Source organism: Nicotiana sylvestris, chromosome 1, assembly GCF_000393655.2.
Source record: "Nicotiana sylvestris chromosome 1, ASM39365v2, whole genome shotgun sequence".
NCBI lineage: Eukaryota > Viridiplantae > Streptophyta > Magnoliopsida > Solanales > Solanaceae > Nicotiana > Nicotiana sylvestris.
This window is the reverse complement of record NC_091057.1, coordinates 3,156,074-3,177,109: the sequence shown is the minus strand read 5'-3', so window position 1 is coordinate 3,177,109 and position 21,036 is coordinate 3,156,074. Positions and strand designations below refer to the sequence as shown.

General features: G+C 38.4%; 1 long non-coding RNA gene across 1 annotated transcript; it reads left to right on the top strand.

Annotated features, from left to right (window-relative positions):
• The first annotated feature begins 1,800 nt into the window (after positions 1 to 1,800).
• On the top strand, positions 1,801 to 6,063 carry LOC104216875 (uncharacterized). Its single transcript, XR_708604.2, has 3 exons — positions 1,801 to 2,014; positions 5,654 to 5,710; positions 5,818 to 6,063. It is a non-coding gene; the product is annotated as an uncharacterized lncRNA (long non-coding RNA).
• Positions 6,064 to 21,036: the final 14,973 nt, after the last annotated feature.

Below are 21,036 nucleotides of genomic sequence, written 5' to 3'. Positions count from 1 at the left end.
GTTGCTGCTGTGTGTTTTACTTTGGGACGACATCCTAGGAGATTCCCTGTACGTAGTTGTGATTTGAACTAAGGTGCGGGATTGTAACGACCCGACTGGTCGTTTTGAGATTTTGCACTTTGCTCATCAGTTTTCGGGCATGACTTGCCCCGTGTTGCTAGGTATTGGCCATAAAAAGCCTTGCATGATCGTATCTTAACTATTATCCCATTCCTGACTACCCCCAATAGCTCGAGTTTGATCCAGATATCGATCTCGAGGTCCTTCATCGACCAGTCCGAGGCTCGGGCTGCAAGTTTCTCGGTTTGACTACTACCTCGCTTTAGTTCGTATTTCTTCGTTAAATCTCATACTTTTAACATCTACTACTCTAACAACTAACATAAAAATATATCACATATTTTTAGAGTTCCATTTATAAATTAATTGTTGCTACCATTTTCACGGTAAACAGTAACACAACCCATTCACGTGATGAAGACAATGTTCAAAAAAGGAGGTAAAACATTAAGGCTTTTTGATGAGTCAATAAAACTTAAAGCTTTTTAATGATTTGTTAAGTCTGGCGGGATATGGCCAGATAGTGTGTCTTTAGGATTATACTTTTAGGAATCACCTATGTGAGTGTAAAGTGTAAGCCGCTTCAAGGAGAATGAAAGTAAAGGCTCATCCTCTAAGCAATCATGAAACAAGGCGGTGTTCATGGCTGAAACGAACACAACCGTGAGAACCATAGATGGTTAATGATTGATTGTGTGACTTATGTTGTCTAGGTATATAACAAAGCTCGGCGGTTCAAAGATATCAAATCTACCGATTGACCGAGTATATCCGATATAAGTTCACTATGAAAAGTTCAAAGGGAAACCTACTTATCCAGATGCAATTAATTCTTGCATGTAAAACACACACACGTCCGTGCATTCCTTTAAGTTTATAGTCATTCCCCATTCATGTGGGGGATTGTTGGGTTTTGTTATTATTTATTAATAACAAAAGAGGTGTGAATGAAAAATGGTGGGAAAAAAAATATAGGGAAGTGAAATTTTGAATGAATTCATTTTACTAATGCACTTTGTCCCTCATTGGTATAAGAAAAGAAAATCTTTGTGTATAGCAATACAGTTTGATAACAATAGCTAGGGTAAATAAATACAAATATAGTACATATATGTACAAATCCCAAAAAGAAGTAATTCAAAAGCAAAAAATGTACTGACCAAAAACTGATTTAAACTATTCAAGGTATACCCTAATAGTATTTCATTCTACTAAACCAACCAATAAGAACGAAAGTCAGGCAGCAGTTACAGTAGCACTATTAATATTAAAGCAATAATTGTTATATACCTAACAATACCACTAGATATTTAATTAAGCGATAATTGTTGTTTACCTACCATTAATAAATATTAATAATGGACTAATTCAAAGCTTATCTACAGCATATTTGTCCCATTAAGTTAAATTATCGAAATTATTGTCTGATCTCCTCCAGCCATCTTTGTACTAGACAGCAAATTGTGGCATATTCCAACATTGATGGTCATTGGGTTGACTTCTGACGTAACAACTACACATTTAGGGAGAATATAACTAAATAATTCTGCGGAAAAGGGCTAAATTACCCTTATTTAGGGAGAAGTATTGAATTTGGTACCATAAAAGTCTCCTTCCAATTTTTTGAATAAAAAAGCACTTACCGTTTGTGTTCTCCATTAGCTATACCCTTATTTTTAACACCCTTCTATTAAAAAAATACTTTTTAATCCACTTGTTATATTTTCATTGGCCCAACTTAAAATCAAGTCCTAAACTATCCACTCGTAACCCGTCCCATTACCGACCCTCCCGTGATACTAACCCTTCGTTTTAACCTAAACAACATCCGACCACATTCACTTTATCAAAACATTTCTAACCCTACTAGCTAAGAGCGAAAATGGTTGCCGATTAAAGAGGGTGAAAATCGGATTCAAGTTTTGGAATTTTTGCTTCGTTATGCCTCTTTCAAGTAAGTATAAACTATTATTTTGGTGAATAATATAGGGTTTAGAGTTTTTGAAATTTGCATTTTGTGTTGCTTTCCATGCGTTTTCATATGCTTTCTAGATTCTTTGTTTTTTTTCAACGCTTCTGATGTCTTTTTTGTAGTCAATTTTTGGTTCCATGCTGTGATGACCTTGTTTAAAAATGAAATTCTGTGTTCCGAGGCCTTGAAAACCTCATTTAACGTCCGTGCACAGTTCGGGCGCGTAGCCGAAAAGCGTAAATGTGAAAGTCTGTGAAAAATGATAAGTTTTGACTGTAAAATGAATAAATTTAACTTCGGTCAACGTTTTGGGTAAACGGACCCGGACCTGTGATTTGACGGTCCTAGAGGGTCCGTAAGAAAATATGGGATTTGGGCGTATGCCCGAAATCGAATTCCGAGGTCCCAAGCCCGATAAATGAATTTTCAAAGAAAATTGTTTTCTGAAATTGTTTAAAGGATTTTGAAATGAAATTTGCTTAGAACATAATGGTATCGGGTCCGTATTTTGGTTTCGGTGCCCGGTACCGATCTTATATATGATTTAAGATATTTCTGTAAAATTTGGTGAAAACGGATGTCATTTGACGTGATTCGGACTTAAATTGCAAAAGTTGATGTTTTACGAAGTTTGAGAAAAATTCTTGGATTTTGAGGTTTAATTCGTTGTTATTGAGGTTATTTTGGCGACTTGATCGTATGGATAAATTCGTATGATGTTAGTGAGTTAGTACGTATGTTGGGTTAGGAGCCCCGAGGGATCGGGTGAGTTTCGAGTAGGTTCCGGGATGCCTTAGGTCTAAAAACACACTTGTTGCAGGTTCAGAGAAATTTGCGGGTCTCTGAACCTGCTAGTGCGGTCCGCGAGAAATTGTGTGCGACCAAGGAAGGGGCCAGCGCAGTCCGCGTGAGGTTCGTGTGGTGCGCGGTGGAGACTGTGCGGTCGCAGTCAGTTTTGTGCGGTCCGCACAGTTTTTCACTGGGTTGTGCGGCTATGGTCGGTTTTGTGCGGTCCGCACAGGGCGCTGATCTGCAGCATCCCAGGAAGGACTGTGCGGCCGCAGTCCATTTTGTGCGGTCCGCACAGGGCACTTGAGAATAGTATAAATAGACAGGATTTTCAGTTATTTTTCATTTTTCAAAACCCCAAAAACATAAGACGCGATTTTTCAAACAACCTTTCTTCTCCAAATCAATTGTAAGTCATTCTTAACTAGTTTTCTTCAATCATAAACATCTTTTAAGATGATTTCAACTTCAAATCAATGATTTTCATTGGGGAAATTGGGTGTTTTGGGTAGAACCTAGGTTTTTAAAAAATTGGTCCGAACCTCGGGTTTTGACCACGTGGGCCCGGGGACGATTTTGACTTTTAGGGTAAAACTTTGAAAAAACTCATTTTCATACATTCAAATTGATTCATTTAGCGTTTATTGATGTAATTATGTAACTTGTAGCTAGATACGAGCAAGTTAGTGGTGGAATCAACAGGTAAAGCTATAATTAAAACTTGAGTTGTGTCTGAGGCATTGAGGTAAGTGTTTGGTCTAACCTTAGCTTGAGGGATTAGGTGTTGTGTCCTATTTGCTATTTTCTTCTTATTGAGTATGACGTATAGACATGGTGCCGAGTATCTATATGTTAGTGTCAAGCATGACCGTGACTCTTATATTGTAATTTTCATGACTTCGTTGTATTATTCATGCCTTGGTGAAGATTTCTATTTGTTGTGTAAAGTTGTGGAAAGATTGTGACCTTTGAACATTGAGGAGCGTTGGTTCCAATTGTATAACGAATTGTGAAAGTATAGTGATAACTGAAACTCTAGAGCATTGGTTCGAGTTGTAAAGTAAAAGTGAGAAAGAGAAGAGATCATTATGTTTCCCCCTTGCCGGGCTATTGTTGAGTTATGGCTCCCTTACATTGTGTTCTTAATTGATATTACGGATGCTTAGGTTGATGATTCTTTGTGATAGGGGTCGGAACAAGTTTGGTTATAGCTAAGGTAGTTAGGTATTGTAACAAGTTTGGTTATAGCTGAGATAGTTAGGTGTTGTAACAAGTTTGGTTATAGCTGAGATAGTTAGGTGTTGTAACAAGTTTGGTTGTAGCTGAGATAGTTAGGTGTGGTAACGAGTTTGGTTATAGTTGCTTCTCCCTTGCCGGGACGTGATTAGTTATACTGTCGACTCCCTTGCCGGGATAGTGTAGACCTTATTGATCCCTTGTCGGGACTCTTATTATGATTGTTATCAATATTATATATGGATCGGGTTGCACGCCGCAACAATATTATATATGGATCGGGTTGCACGCCGCAACAATATTATATATGGATCGGGTTGCACGCCGCAACAATATTATATATGGATCGGGTTATACGCCGCAACAATATTATATGTGGATCGGGTTATACGCCACAATGATATTATAAATGGGAGCGGGTGGTACGCCTACCACAAGATATAATTAAATGGGAGCGGGTGGTACGCCTACCACAAGACGTGAAAAGAAAGTGAAATCTGCCTTTGTTTTCCTTATTCTTGTTAATGGTTGGATTTTGATTCCTTTATAGTTCTTTGATAATCTATTCTTATCTGTTATTCCCCGAAGCATGTTTCTCCCTCCCATCTTTACTTATTTTTTTCTGCTTTACTTTCCGCTGTATATCATTTAACTGCCCAAGGTTATTTGGTAGTCTGGTCCTAGCCTCATACGTCGCCGAGGTTAGGCTAGACACTTACCAGCACATGGGTCGGTTGTGCTGATACTACACTCTGCACTCTTTTGTGCAGACCCCAGTGTTGTGGACTTTGGACCGCAGTGAGATTGCTGAATCTCATTCATCAGGCGACCCGAGGTAACCCTACAGGCGTCCGTAGGCCTTGGCGTCTCCTTCTATCTACCTTCCTGTTTCTTACCTATATTTCCAAAGACAGTGCTGTATTTAATTCTTTCAGACCTCTATTTGTAGTATTCTTATACCGTCTGTGAAACTGTGACACCAGTTTCGGGTAGTCGAGGCTCAAACAGTTGTATTGGATTCATGTTCATATAGCTTATTGCTTTTTCCTCCGCTTATGTTAAATTCCGCTATTTAAATATTATTACTCCGCAATTGTTAATGAATATAAAATGGGTAAAAAGGTAAAGTGTGCAAATAATTGGCTTTCCTAGCTCGTATTAGTAGGCGCCATCACGACACCCGAGGGTGGGAAATCCGGGTCGTGACACATACTTTTTTTCGTGTATGAAGTTAGAGATTTAATTGTGGTTGTGGTTGGTTAAATTATTGGTACGAGGTCCTACTTTTTTTCAGTTCCAGTTATTTAATTATAATTTGCTGCCGATTTCAGTCTATATAATATATCGTATGAGTTTTGATATCCCTTCCACCACAATTTAGCCAGTTTAAAGTGAGCTATAATTGTCAGAAAGAGACATGGTCTCCAAATGATCTAATCTCTCACTGTGTATAGACTGAACCAGGAAAAGATAGAAAATGTTCACTTAGCCATTGTGCCTAAGGAAAAAAAAGAAAGAATAAGGAAGTTGTGGATACAACAGCACAAAAGATACAATATCAGGAACCAACTATAGATGATTTTTTCTTTTGTAAAGTTGCAGGTCATAATAGGAAGGATTGTACCAACTATCACACATGGCGTGCAAAGAAAGGTACACCTCTTAATTTTATTTGTTCGAAGGTTAATTTGACTTCGGTACCAAGACACAAATGATGGAGAGATTTCAGTAAAATAACTCATATCACTATGTCTATGCAGGGTTGCCTGAACTATCGAAAGCGTAATAATGGTGAAAGATACATATACAATGGTGATAGCAAGTTGGTGGAAGTCGAAGCAATTGGAAATTTTAGAAGTTGTTAAGAGCCGACTTTATTTGAATTTGAACAAGACTTATGTTGCGTCATTTTTTGATGCGATTTGATTTCTGTTTCTGTATTAGATAAGTTTGGTTATTTATATTTATTTGAAAATAAAAAAAATAGTCTCTTTCATAATTCAAAATTGGTTGGTCCCGGTTCTTTATCAAGTTACAATAATCAATACTTACTTGATATGATTGTTTCCTTCAATGAACCTTGCATGTTCACATAACTGGTAATAAGGGTAATTTAACCATCCCGTAGTCAGCTTATTTATTGCACCGGAGATTAGGTCGTATCTCTAAAGAGGAATTAAGAAACTTCTGTCCAATAATATTTTTATCTCCTTAATTTTTCAGAACTTTTATCCCACTACTAAGACTACTTTTTTTAATAAGGTGAGGTTCTTTGAGGATCTTGAGTTTGTGGGGGAAGAGAGAGTTAAGGATTTTGCCTTTGAAGAGGAACATTTTAATATTCCTGTAATTGTTATTGTCAGTACTGGGGAACAACTTTTATACCTGGCATTGTTCAAGAAGAAAATTCGGATCAAAGACTATATCATTAACCCGTCATACAAGAAGTAGTTCCCAAAGAACTATAATGACTCGACCGGTTATTTTTAGTTATGTAGTCCCGTTCCCCCATTTATTGCTTATTTTGTGTTTGTTTGTTGTTATGTAACTTGGTGGGTTGGTTGATTTGGTTCTGAGGATGTTTCGGAATGAATTGGGACACTTAGTCCTAAGGTTCGAAGCCTAAGTTAAAAAAGTTGACCGGATATTGACTTATACATAAATAACTCCATAATGGATTTTTGACGAGTCTGGTAGTTCCGTATGGTGATCTTGGACTTAAGAGTGTGTCCGAATATTAATTTGGAGGTCTGTAGATGTTTTTTGGCTTGAGTTGTTGAAAGTTGGAAAAATAGAAGTTCCGAGAGTTGAGAAGTTTGACCGAGAGTTGACTTTGTAGTTATTGGGCTCAAATTTTGGTTTCAGAAGTTGGAATAGGCCCGTAGTGTCATTCATGAATTGTGTGTATAATTTGAGGTTCATCGTAGAAGGTTTGGTTTTCGACATTAGTTTTGGAAGTTAGAAGTTCATAAGTTTATTAAGCTTGAATCGATGCGCGATTCGTAGTTTTAATATTGTTTGATGTAATTTGACACTTTGGGCGAGTTCATATGATATTTTAGGACTTTTTGATATGTTTGGTAGAAGTCCCAGGGGCCTTGGGTGTGATTTGAATAATGATATCATGATAGGTGCATTTTGAAACTTTGAAGAACTGCTAATTTCTATTGCTGGTTTCTTTATACGCGATCGCGAGTAGGGTATCGCGATCGCGAAGAGTTGTTTGGCACTGGTGGTAGATTTTTCAATGCGATCGCGAGATGAGGCCTCCAATCGCGGAGCTTTGGCATTTAGTGAATCATGAACGCGTATGTTGGGCTGCGTTTGCAAAGAAGTAAGGAGGAGACTGGGAGTCCACACGAATTGTTCTTCATGATCACGTGAATAGTTCCGCGATCGCGTAGCTTGAGAAGACTGTGAATCGCGTTCGTACGTGGGATTCCACGTTCGCGGAGAGTTAATTTTGTAGCCTGTGAGTTTGTGCTTTGCGATCGCGAAACATTTCCCGTGATCGTGAAGAAGAGCATCTAGGCAGACTTTTAAATATAAAAAACGAAGGTTAGAGTTATATTTCATAATTAGACTTTGGGACCTCAAATTGAGGCAATTCTTAGTGGGAGTTTCAAGGAATTGATTGGGGTAAATGATTCTAACTCGGATTGGTTAATATACATAAATATATTATTATTTTAATCATTTAATTAGTGTTTGGGTTGAAAATTGAGAAAGAATTGTAAAAACTTCATTGGCTTAAATTTGAGGATTTGAAGGTCGAGTTGTGATCAGAATTCAGTAATTTTTGTAAGGTTAGACTCGTGGTTGAATGGGTGTTTAGATTTTCTTAATTTTGTTGGATTCAGAGATGTGGACTTGGGGTTGACCTTTTGATTTGAATTTTTAACTTTTGTTAAAGAACTTATCATTTTCATATGGAATTGATTTCGATAGCTTGTGTTGATTTTATAGAGTTGTTTGTGGCTAGATATGAGCCACACCCAACCTATACAAGTTCATAAGTTCATGATCATGATCCACTTACATCATCACATATAAATGAGCCACACCCAACCTAAAGTGTTGAACTGTCCTCAATGCAACTAAACAAAGAAAGATAAAATGAAAGAGGTGTTCCCTGAAACTGCATCATTCCGAGCTGGAGGTATTGGGAAATGCGAGCTCCAAGTCATCCTTGTCACCGCCATCTGATCCACAAAATTTCCTCAGTGTGCTCATCATCTTTGTCAAGAACTTTTTTTTCTTATTTTAATGTTCTCTCTGCTTCAACTACCTCTGATCAATCATACCTAATTTGGCTTTAATGGCTTGCTTCTCCTTAGCAACATTTGTCAAAGATGGAACCTTTGCTTTGCCAGGTAGACCTGTAGAGTGCTTTCTCCAGATGGTCCAGAAGGGAGATCAGCTACAAGATGGCGGACCTGTGTCTCCATGACATAGATTGGACGAGAGATATACTTTAGTGTGAGAGGTCCCTGCTCAAGTAGTACAATAGTTGTACAAGTCCCTATGGCATCTGCGAGAGAATCGAGAATCACAATAATCGTGTCAGGAAACTGACCAAATGAGGGAGATGCGACATCAATCTTTCTTTTTCTTTGTACATTCCCAGCTCCCTTTCTCACCATTAGATGAATAAGCTTCTTGGGGTTCTTTTCCTTCTCTGTAGTCCTCTTCGCCACCCCGTCCTCATAGCATAAATGAGTGATCAAGGAGGAAAGTGTAATGACCCGGCCGGTTGTTTTGAGCTCTAGTTCATCATTTGGAAGTTTGAGGCTATGAGTAGCTTCACTTCAGGCATTATTACTTGCACGCATGGTTGAAATTCAATTTTGGGAAGTTCGGAGTTTATTTGGAGAGAAAATTCTCATTCGGAAGCTTTAAACTGAGTGTTTTGACAAAGGTTTGATTTTTGAGTAAATGACCTCGAAGTCAGGATTTGAAGGTTCCAATAGGTTCGTATGATGATTTTGGACTTGGGCGTATATCTGGATTGGTTTTTGGATGACCCATGAGCATTTCGGCCCTATTGTGGAAGTTAGCATTTTGGAAGAATTTCATAAATTTGGGTTGCAGTGCATTTCAATGTTATCGATGTCTGTTTGGGATTTTGAGTCTGGGAATAGCTTCGTATGGTGATTCTGGTATTTAGAGCATGTCCGGAAGTGGATTCGAAGGTTCGTAGGTCATTTTGGGTTCATTGGCAAAACTTAGAAATTTGAAGGTTTTTGAGAAGTTTGACCAGAAGTGAACTTTTTGATATCAGGGTCGTATTTAAAATTTCGGAAGTTGAAGTAAGTCTGTAATGTCGAATGTGACTTGTGTGCAAAATTTGAGGTCAATGGGACGTGATTTGATAGGTTTCGACATCAAATGTAGAAGTTTGAAGTTTTAAAGTTCATTAAGCTTGAATTAGGGTGCGATTCAAGATTTTGATGTTGTCTAATGTGATTTGAGGACTCGAGAAGGTCTGTGTTATGTTATGTGACTGGTTTGTGTGATTGGACGGGGCCCTGGGGAGATCGTGTGTGTTTTGGGGTGGTTTCAGATCATTTGGGGCTGTTTTGTAATAGCTGATGCTGGTGTATGGTGTTATTCTTTACGTTCGCATGGATCCTCTGGTGTTCGCGAAGCATTTGGCTTCAAGAACATTTTCCTTCGCGTTCGCGAAGATGGAATATCTGTTGCACATGTCTAAATTTGGAGGTTCATATCTTACAATCTGTAAGAAATTCGGAGATAAGCAAAAACTGAACATTGTAGCCCTTTGTGTCTAGTTTTTATAAAGGTAAACCATTTAGTATTTTGATTTGTGTACAAAATGTTACGGCAGATACACTACAGGCTGTCCGGAAAGATGAAGAAGAAATTTGTGTTGTACGGGGCTTAATTTCGAGGCTTATATCTCGAAATCAGTAAGGAATTGGGAGATTACCAAACCAAGGAAGTTGTAGATCTTGGTGTCTAGTTTTCAAAGAGTTACACCATTTATCATTTGGAGTTTTGTACGAAAAGTTATGAATATTGTCCTAGAGGTTGTCTTAGAAGAGTTTGGGAATGGCTTTCCAGAATTTTGTTCTTCGCGAACGCGATGGGATGTCCGCGAACGTGAAGAAGGGTTGTCTGGCAGTGTATAAGTATGCAAAAATGGGTTTGGCTCATTTCATCTCATTTCCTCCATGGAGACGACCTAGGAGTGATTTTTGAGCTCTATATTCATCATCTATATCAAGGTAAGTGATTCCCACCTATTGCAAGTTAATTACTTGGATTATATCTTGATATTAACATGGAAATTCATGGGGAATTAGTGGAAATTTGGGGTTTCGAAGAAAAACCTTGAAATTTATATTTTTGGATATTAACCACGAAATTGGACATGGAACTTGGAATAAATTATATATTTGAGTTATTAGTGTTATGGGTAAAGTTTATCTTCGGAAATTTTTGAAATTTGGGCACGTGGGCCCGAGGATGATGTTATCGACTTTTCAAGCGGAGTTGGAAATTGTTGTAAATAGGATTATAATGGGTATTTGAGTATATAATAATGTGTTTGCATAATTATTGACTAGTTTTGGAGTGTTGGGCATCGGTTTGAGTCGTCGGAAGGGCTTGGGAGCCGGTTATGAAACTTCAGAATGAGGTAAGTCTCCTTTCTAACCTTGTAAGAGGGAATTATCCCCATAGGTAAAATGATTAAATATGTGCTTTTATTTGTGGGGTCTACGTATGCACGAGGTGACGAGGGTCCGTACGTAGTTATTATTATGCTTATGTCCAGGTAGTCTAGGACCCGAAAACATGCTATACTTGAAGTATTTGTAATCTTATTGACAATTTAAATTGCCTAAATTATATGGAATTGGTAAATGAATTTCTAAAGAAATTAAACATCATTTTCTTGACCGTTAAAGAGAAGTTGTCATTTCTTTGGGTAATTGTTTCGCTGATGAATTCTTAATTGATTGTTTTGATGTGTTTATTTATAGTTGACCGCGTCGCATGTATGATTCGCGAGCGGGGTAATAGATGAATCTATGGTTCGCGTCATTCGACCCTCTAGCAGTGCACAATTTAAATATTATGATGGATTGGATCGTACGACCTCGACATGATTTGCGCGTGCTTGTATTGCATGCCTTGAAATTATAAATAATGATATTTCCTGGTCTGAGATAAATTGATAATTAAGGAAATACGAACTTGGACATCTCTTATTATCGAAGTTATTGTTTACTTACTACATGATTCACTTGAGTTTGTTGCTATTTTTAATAAATCTACGATTGATTATATTATTGGACCACTAGTAAGTGTCAAAGTCGATCTCTCGTTACTACTTCTTCGAGATTAGACTGGATACTTACTGGGTACGCGTTGTTTTCGTACTTGTGAGCACGTGATTTTTGTTTCCACGACAATTACTTCAAAAGAAATAGAAAAATAAAACAAATTATCTTTGTTTACAATTTTTAGAATTTGCGTATAATTTTTTGATAGTTATTTGTAGTCTTTGTCTTTGATTGTTTATTTTTATTAATTAAAAATACAAAAAAAAATGTGTTGCGTGTAAATTTAGGATCTTATTCTACTATTAGGAATTAATTAAATCGTATTTGGTTTTTAAATGAATGAAAATCACAAAAATATTATCTTTGGTAATTTTGTCATTTTTATCGTTTAAAGTTTGATTTTGTTTAATTAATATATGATATTGTGTGTTAATTATTGCAAAAAATCAATTAATGTCCGTGTAATATAATTTTAGTTTTTATAATCTATCTTTAGGATTTTTGTAAACTCGGAATTTAAACTAGGAATTAAAAGGGAAAAGAACAAAAAATAGAAAAGGAATTCGGACTGGGCCATTTCCTTTTTGGGCCAAAATCAGGCCCAAACGAGACCTATACCCGGTCCAAACCTTCAGCTCTTAAAGATGCCTTAGACGACGTCGTTTCGAGAGCGGCGAATCTCGACCGTTCATCCATCCTCATCCAACGGTCCACAATCTTGCCCCGTAACCCAACCTGCTTACTCGGGTCGACCCAGCCCCTCATTAAAACCAAACGACCCCGTTTCTACACCAAATGACCCCGTCCCGTCCCTCACCAATTAATCCAAGTCGTTAAGATCATTTGATCTAACGGCTCAAATTAATTGTCACGTTTCATATACCCAAAAACCCCCAAACCCCTCTTACCCGTTTCATTCCCAAATACCCTTCCCCTCCGTCTCTGAACCAAAACGAAACCCTCAAGAACCCTAGCGCCGCCTCTCGACCCCCTCACCATAATCCCGGCAGCAACGATGCCGGTGACCACCAAATTAACACCCCTAGTGCACCTTGACCCCCTGGACACAGATCTGCAAACCGATGGGTTCGAATCAACATACATCGTCTCGAATCTTCATCTGAAGATTCGAGCCAAACCTCAAACTATGCCAAACCACCCCAAATCCATACCAGCTACTCCTCTTACCTCTCTCGTGACCAAACCAAGCTTGTTTTGGTTCGAATCAAACCAGAAAAGCTCGAACCCCTAATCCGAGCCCCAAGAACCCTAGAAATCCAGAAACCAGGATTTTGTCCTAATTAGCAGAGGTTTGAGGGTCTAATAGACCTTAGTCGAAGTGTTCTCGGTTGAGAACACTTGATTAAGGTCCATTCGACCTCAAAAAGGTCGAGTCTGAGTTCGGATCTGTTTCACCTAGTTACTTGAGGTATTCTTTCTCCCTTTCCGTTTGATCTATTTTTATTTTGTTCTGTTGTTCAGAATGATTTTAGGTCGTCGTTTCTTTTCAAAATAAAAAAACAACAACATAAATCGAAATCCAAAAAATATTTTCTCCTTTTCCTTGTAAGTATTTTATTCGAAAAAAGGGGTTAGTTTATTTCCTCTATTCCTGATCGGCCGAACTACGCCGATTTGATTCTCACAAGGTGTGAGATACGTAGGCAACCCCCATCGGGTCCAACCTCCCTTTTTGCAAAATAGCCAAAAAATGTTAAATTTTAATTGCCAATATAAATAAGTCGGGTGATGCCGTTTTTGTCAAGAATAGCCGAATATTCCCGAAAGGGACGGCAGAAGGCTGACTTTGCATAAACGGCCGCTTTCGATCATCCTTTAGAGTTTGGATCGATTGACCCTCACAGCCTTAAAATTCTTTATCCCCGAAGTGCTGAAAGGCCGTGTTCGAAAATCGGATCTCCCTTTTCTAAAAAATAGTCAAATCATTTTTGCTTAAATCACCTTAATAAATGTGCAGTATGAGCACAATGCAAAATGAACACTTTTAGATAATGACTAAAATCCCTGTCAAGTTGCGGCTATGGTGGAATGAAATAGGTGGTGAAGGGCAAGATGAGGTCAAGAAATATCTGAAAGGTCTCACGGGTTTATTGGAAATCCAGCCTCGAGGAGATATCATAAGAGCTTTGGTCACCTACTGGGACCCGGCACACAATGTCTTCCACTTCTCCGATTTTGAACTCACCCCGACTCTGGAGGAAATAGCCGGGTACATCGGAAATGCTGAAGTTCCATTAAGGCAAAAATACCTGGTTGCCCCAAGAGCTGTCACTGTGCATCGTTTTCTAGATTCATTAAAGATACCCAGGATGGTCCATAATCCAGATTTGGCCGCAGGTTTCGGTAGTCCGCGCTTTATATACGACAAATATGGTCATGTAGGAGGGTTCAACAATCCGGTTAACAAGTTATGCAGCAAAGGTGACCGTCAGAAGTGTGATGAGCATAGACGAGTGGCTTTCATGATAACATTTTTGGGGCTTTTGGTGTTTCCGAGGAAAGACGGAAACATTGATCTGAAAATATCCGAGGTGGTCAGAACTTTGCTCACTCAAAATAAAAGCAGTCTCGCGCCTATGGTAGTATCTGATATCTTTCGAGCTCTCACAGCCTGCAAAGCCATGGGAATTTCTTCGAAGGGTGTAATTTGCTGCTACAAATATGGATGACTGAACATCTCTGCCACCGTTCTGAGCTTTTGAGTTATGGTTCCTCGAAAAAGACTTGCATAAAAGAGTTTTACACAAGAATCAAGGGGGTCAGTCTGCCCGAGGTAGTTACGGCATGGACGTCATTCTTTCGAATCCTCACCGCCAGCCAAATACAATGGACACTGGGATGGTTGTCTGTCGATGAGGTCATATATATGCCGACCGCTAGGACCCACTTTCTATTGATGGGACTTAAGAGCATTCAGCCTTACGCGCCCTATCGAGTTTTGAGACAACTCGGGAGATGCCAGATAGTGCCACACGAGGAAGATCTTAGTGCTCAAGAAATTGAGATTAGCCCTAACGGACAATTTCCTGAAACAAAAGTCCGCCAGATCTGGAATGAATGCCAATGTTTGAAAGCAGATACTTGTGTGCAGGATCGGGCCAAAAGTGAAGTAGCGTCAGGGTACCTTGCGTGGTATAGAAGAGAACTTGAGCACAAAAGGCCGGCTAAAAGACGCCATATCCTGAATTTTGCCGAGTCATCATAGGAGCAATGGGATTGGTTAGCAAAAGAAAAAGGCTATCAGTTTGAAATCAGCAAGCTGAAACAACAAATTGAAGGTCTAAAATATGAGCACAACGTGCAAGTTGCTACTGATCTGGGAGAAAAGAACAGGTTGACCCAGGAAAACGAAACGCTCAGGGCCCAAATCCAGTAGATAAGGATAGCCGCTGATAACCAACAAAGGAGCCGGTTGGATGAGCGACTGATAAAAGGTTTAAAAATGGAAATTGTTGAGTGCCGGAGTGAGTCGGAGAATCTTGAGAATACCATAGCAGGACCTGAGACACACTGGGCAAAAAGAATAGAAGAGCGCAACCGGTACCTGCAGCAGTTGAAAAGAGACCACAAGCAAACCATTGCCAATTTGAAGAGAAAGGTGGCCACTCTTGAGGACAGAGCGTTTGAGCAAGCCCGAACCTTTGAAGCTGAAAATAGATGTTGCTATGATTTACTGGCCCAAATGGAAGTAGAAATTCAGCAGTGGCAGAATCAACATCTCCAGGATTCTCGGGTTTTGAAGGCCCGTAATGATCAAATAGAGCGCCTACTCATAGAAAAGAGGCAAACCAGGGATAAGATTAAGACCATTGCACATGCCATCATTAGGAGGTGTCTACGATGCGAAGATATGACCCGCACTACCTTCTTCTCGGCAGTGATGATTTATGTCAAGCAAACCATTTATGAGCTGGAACAACTTGAAAGGGACCTCGCCCCTAAGCCCGCGGCGAGGCCGAACGATGCCCCGCGGGCGCCAATTTTTAAGGCTTTAATTTATTTATAGGTCGAGTCTGTATTTTCTGTCTTGGCGTCTTTTTTCTGTCTTTTCGCATCAGGGTGTATCAGTAGTTGTTGAGTTTGTATTTATTTCAAGTATGTTATTCTCCTTTTTTCAAAAATGTTAGTTTGTAATAGATTGTTTTAGTAATAAAAAAAATGTTTCTTTATTTTTACACTTGTTTGTCTTGAACTACGTAATGATCTGATTCACGCGGCATCGTGATACGTAGGCAATCCTCGTCGGATCCGGTCACGTTTTTAACTTCAAATAATAAAAGATATATATAATAAATAATAATAATTGTAGACGTGTGATTTTTGACTCTCCCCAGGAATTTTCACATTTTTAGCGTGAATATTTAAATTGGGTCTAATATAGCTATTTTGACTATTTTTACTTTATTTCGTCGCAAAAGAAAAATTACAAAAAATATAGTTTTATTAATGTTTTGTAGTCATTTTAAACTTAAAAAATATAAAAATAGTACTTTATGTTTTTATCATCGTTGTATAATTTCGAAAATTACAAAAAAGTTATTAACGTTTTGTAGCCATTTTAATCTTGAAAAATACAAAAAATAGTACTTTATATTTTATCTTTATATAAAAACGAAAATGACAAAAATAGTTTTATTTATGCTTTGTAGCTATTTTAATCTTGAAAAAAATACAAAAAAAAAGAGAAATAGTTTTGTTTTAAATGTTAGTCTTATTTTGGTAGTTATTTTGCTTGCATAGGATTAATTGAATAACATTGTGTTTTTATTCTCGGGTCTGGGCAAAGAATAATATTTGGGTTCAAACTACCCGTTTTTAGGCTTAATTTTTGGACCTAGCCCGTAATAATCCGAGCCCGCCACACATGGGGGACACGCGTGGGGAACACGGACGGAACACCACACACGGGGAACCCCACCACGCATGGGGGACACAAGTCTTGGACCCCTACACACGTGAGGTCCGTGTTCTTTGAACAGGAGATGGAAAGGGACCACTATTTCATCTTCTTCTTCTTCAAAAAGGAGAGGGAGGAAGAACCCTAAGAAAAAAGACCCTAGTCCCCTTGCTTCCTCTTCTTGGTGACAACAGCCACACACGACTAAAAAACCCTCACGCCATAACCATCACCACCCCTTCGAAACTCCATCCTCGCGCACCACCATACACATCCCGTCGACCACCCTCCGTCGTTGTTTCTGTCCAAACGACCCAGTCGCCATAACCAGCCCCAACTCCCACCGTCGTCCATCACCCGCGAACACCTCCATAACCCACGACCCCTCATTTTTTGAGCAGCAGCAACCACTGCTGCATCATCGACCATCCTCCTGTCCAAACTTCCTTCGTCGACCACAAGCGATGCCAAGCTCTGGTCGTCCACCACCAAACGACCTGTCAGCTTCACGCCAAGCAGCATTGCGGTTGTTTCCCCATCCTCACGCCCACCGGCTGAACAGGAATTCATGGAGGTGAGCGGCTCGACTTTGTGTTGAAGTCGAGCGTTTCAGTCCAAAGTCCAAGAAGTTGAGCCGAGGCGTCCGTCTAGCCGAGTTCGAAGAGGTTTGGTCGAGCTTCGTTGAGGATCCAGCGAAGCATTCCGTTTTTCTGTCCGAGGTTCTCATTGTCGCCATTTGAGGTCCATTTCTCACTCTTCTTGGTCTTTGCTATTAACCTGTTATAGTGAATACAAAAAATGTAGTATGGTTTAATATCATATGTTGGTTAGGTTAACAGACAAAAGGATTGGCAGTATACTAGGCTATGTCTTGGAAATTAGTTGTGTTTTGTAATTAGCATTCTCTTTTAATGCATGTCAAAGAATAAAACTATCCGCCTTAGTTAATTTTCATTCTCTTTTGATAAACTGCCTCGTTATAATTATCAAGCCACACCCTTATAACAATTAGCACAAGTCCGCGCCCCTCAACCTTATGAAGGTCGAGCCCAGGTCAAAACAGACCAAACAGACCCGCCTCGGATAAACAGTGGCCCAGGTCTGGCCCATCCCGCATGAGCTGGATTTGGGCCCATAATGTTCGATCAGCTGTCCGTATGCATGGTCATGTTTCCTTATTCTGTAAAAGCATTTCGGATCCTGCTGTAAATAATCTGCAAGCATGTAAATAATTAAGAGATTTTCTTTTATTTTAGAGACGAACTTAATAGGAAATATAGTCATTATAGGTTTATCCTTTAAAATAAAAATGAGACGAGCCTCGACAAACAAAAATGTAGAAGCTGCGGGGCCCTCTAAATGTATATATTAAATACTTAGATTCCGGGACGGGCCGTTTAGCAAATTTCACGGCCCTTCCCAAAATAATAACACGATAGTCTCTTTAGGTGCGTGTTTAATAATCTACTTTCTTAAAACTTGGGGTGTGCATTTCATGCGACCCAGATCCAAATCCCAAAACATCAAATAAAATATGTTCCAGATTGTGGGTGCATTTCATGTGACGCAGTCCAAAGACATGTTTTAAGCGATGTTCACATCCTTTTGAAATAATAACAATAAAGCGGTAAAAAGTTAAAATTGGCACATTGGTTCATAATGGTATTTAAAATCAGATAAATAAGCCGAATATGACAGTTGAGCGACCGTGCTAGAACCACGGAACTCGGGAATGCCTAACACCTTCTCCCGGGTTAACAGAATTCCTTATCCGGATTTCTGGTACGCAGACTGTAATATGGAGTCATTCTCTTCCTCGATTCGGGATTAAATTGGTGACTTGGGACACCCTAAAATCTCCCAAGTGGCGACTCTGAAATAATTAAACAAATCCTGTTTCGATTGTCCTTTAATTGGAAAAACTCCTTCAACCCTCGCGGGGGCGGAAAAAGGAGGTGTGACAGCTCTGGCGACTCTGCTGGGGACTTTTACCCAGAACCACTAGTTCAGGGTTAGAAATTCGAGCTTAGATAAATTGTTATATTTGATTTTATCTGATTTTGTTATATGTTTGGGCTCAATGTGCTAAATGATGTTTTTACCGCTTTGATATTATCTGAACTGTATATAAACTGTGTCAAAACCCTTCTCTTCTTACCTCCGGGGAGAAGCTCGCTGGTCGAGACTCCCTATTCTGTTAGTGTCAATACCTGAAATAAGAAAGAGGCCGGACAAGTCACAAAGCCGGACGATCCCGCGGGTCCCCGGTACATAGCCCCCTTCTCGACTCGAGTTATCCGCTCGGGTGCACAGTCTAGAACAAATACCCAGGTTATGAACCTAGAATAACTCAGCTTCATGTCGGATCCCTAGTAGGAACATTTGTTTGCATCACGTGCATTTGACTTTGGAGGCTCAACACAGGGGTTGAGTTTGTCTAGGACAGGTGTATCAAAAAATGAAAAGACCATCCTGCTGCATACTGTGTGCTCTATGCATTTACTTGTTTCAGACTTGCATGCTGACCATCTTCGAATGATCGGGAATATTGGAAAATTGCGAAAAAGAGGGAAGTAACTGTGTAGAGAGTTAATTGCCTATTTTAGAAAAAATAAAATAAAAAACCCCAATGCCCCAAATACTGGCGAAATTCTGCCAAAATTTTGGGAAAATGAAAAAAAAAGAAAATATTTTTTTATATAGTTTGTTTCACTCAAAAAAGCAAAAGAAAAAATATAAAAGAGTCTCTTATTTTTAGGTTGAAGAATAGGTTGGTCATTTTGTTGAAACGAAAAGAAAAAAAATCTTCACTTTGTCTTGTTTTAAAAATAAAGAAAAAAGAAGAAAAAGAAAAATAGTTTGTCTTGCCATGAAAAATGAAAATGAAAAAAGAGTCTTGTTTTTAAAATGGTTATTTATTTATTTATTTGTTTATGAAAATGCCAAAAATGAAAATAAAAAGAGTCTTGCGTTGAACGTGGTTTTATTATTTGTTACAATATATATATAAATCTAAAAAGTATTTTTCTTTATTTCCTTTCTAGAAAAGTTTTTTTTAGACCCCCAATTTTCAAGAAAAAAAATTAAAAAAGTATTTTCCATTATTGATGTTTTTAGAAAGTCTTTTTAATTGTTTTCTTTTTAAAAAAAAAAAAATAAAAAAAAATATATTTTCTTTTAATCCGAAAATATTTTCATTCTTCTTTCAAAATTGCAAAGAAAATTCAAAATTCAAAAATATTTTTTAGAAGCATTTCTTTCATTGAAAGTAAAATTCCAAAAATATTTTCTTTCTTCTTTAGAAGTTTTTCTTTCAATATTCAAAAAAAAAAAATAATTAAAATCTTTTTCTTTAGAAATCCTTCATTGCAAAAATGCTCCCTTTCTTCTTAATAAGTCTTTCCTTCAAAAAAAAATATATATAAAAAAAAAAGTTAGTTTATTTACTTTATTTATGATGTCCCGAACTACGCGGGTTTGATTCTCACCTGATGTGAGATACGTAGGCAACCCTCATCGGGTCCAACCTCCCTTTTTGCTAAAATAGCCAAAAACAAACAAATAAATAAAAAACATATCAAAATTTTAATTTTGTCATAAAGAAGTCGGGTGACGCTGTTTTGTCAAGACATAGCCAAATGTTCCCGAAAGGGACGCCGGAAGGTTGACTTTGCATAAACAGCCACTTTTTGGGTCATGTTTAATATTAGGTCTAGTTGACCCACACAGCCTTAAAAATCTTCGTCCCCGAGGCGTTAAAAGGCCGTGCTTGCAATATCGAGTTTTCTATTTTGAAAAACGACAAAAAGAGTCATAAATAAGTCGGGTGATGTTGTTTTGTCAAAATAGCCGAATGTTTCCGAAAGGGACGCGGAGGGCTGACTTTGCATAAACAGCCACCTTTGGGTCATTGTTTTAGATTTGGTCCAGTTGATCCACACAACCTTAAAAATCTTCGTCCCCGAGGCGCTGAAGGGCCGTGTTTGCAACACCAGGTTTTTATTGTAATTTGAAAAAAAAAACAAAGAGTCAGCGGTCAGGTGAATACCGTTTGGATTTTTAGTCAAAAATAAGCCGAGCCAGCTTCGGCCGCGTCTTAAACCGTTCTTGCCGAAATAGCCTTAGAGTGTCTTTCAGTTGTCGAAAGGCTATTTTCGTTAAAGAACGGACAAGTTTGTAAAGTGTCATAAAATAATCCTCCCCGGCCTCAAAATTCATGTGAAATTTGGAAGGGGCCACATTTGCAAAAATAACCGTTTGGTTGCATTTGTCAAACGGAGAAAGGGAGCTGGCCTTTTGTTTTTGAGTTTGTAAATCTTTTGATTAGAATATGTGGGTTGTTTGATTTTCGAGTTTGTAGGTCATCTTCAAACCTTTGAAGCCCAGTTTGTTTTAATATGAAAATTGAAAAAAAATATTTATTATTGTTTATCTTTTATTGGGCCGAACTACGCAAGGTCTGATTCATGCGGGGTCATGATACGTAGGCAATCTCCATAAGATTCGACCACAACACAACAAAAAAAATGATGAAAAAAAAATGATGAAAAAAAAGAAAGGAAAAGAAAGAAAGGAAAAGAAAGAAAAAAAGAAAAAAAAAAAAAAAGGAAAAGAGAAAAAAGGGGAAAAAAGATGTTGTTAATAATGAGGACCGACTGAGTCCATTCTAACCTGTTTTGTTCTGAATCATAAAGAAAGTTAAGGTGGTTGGTTTGTGGTAAGCCGGAAATACAAGATCCAGAAGCTCACTT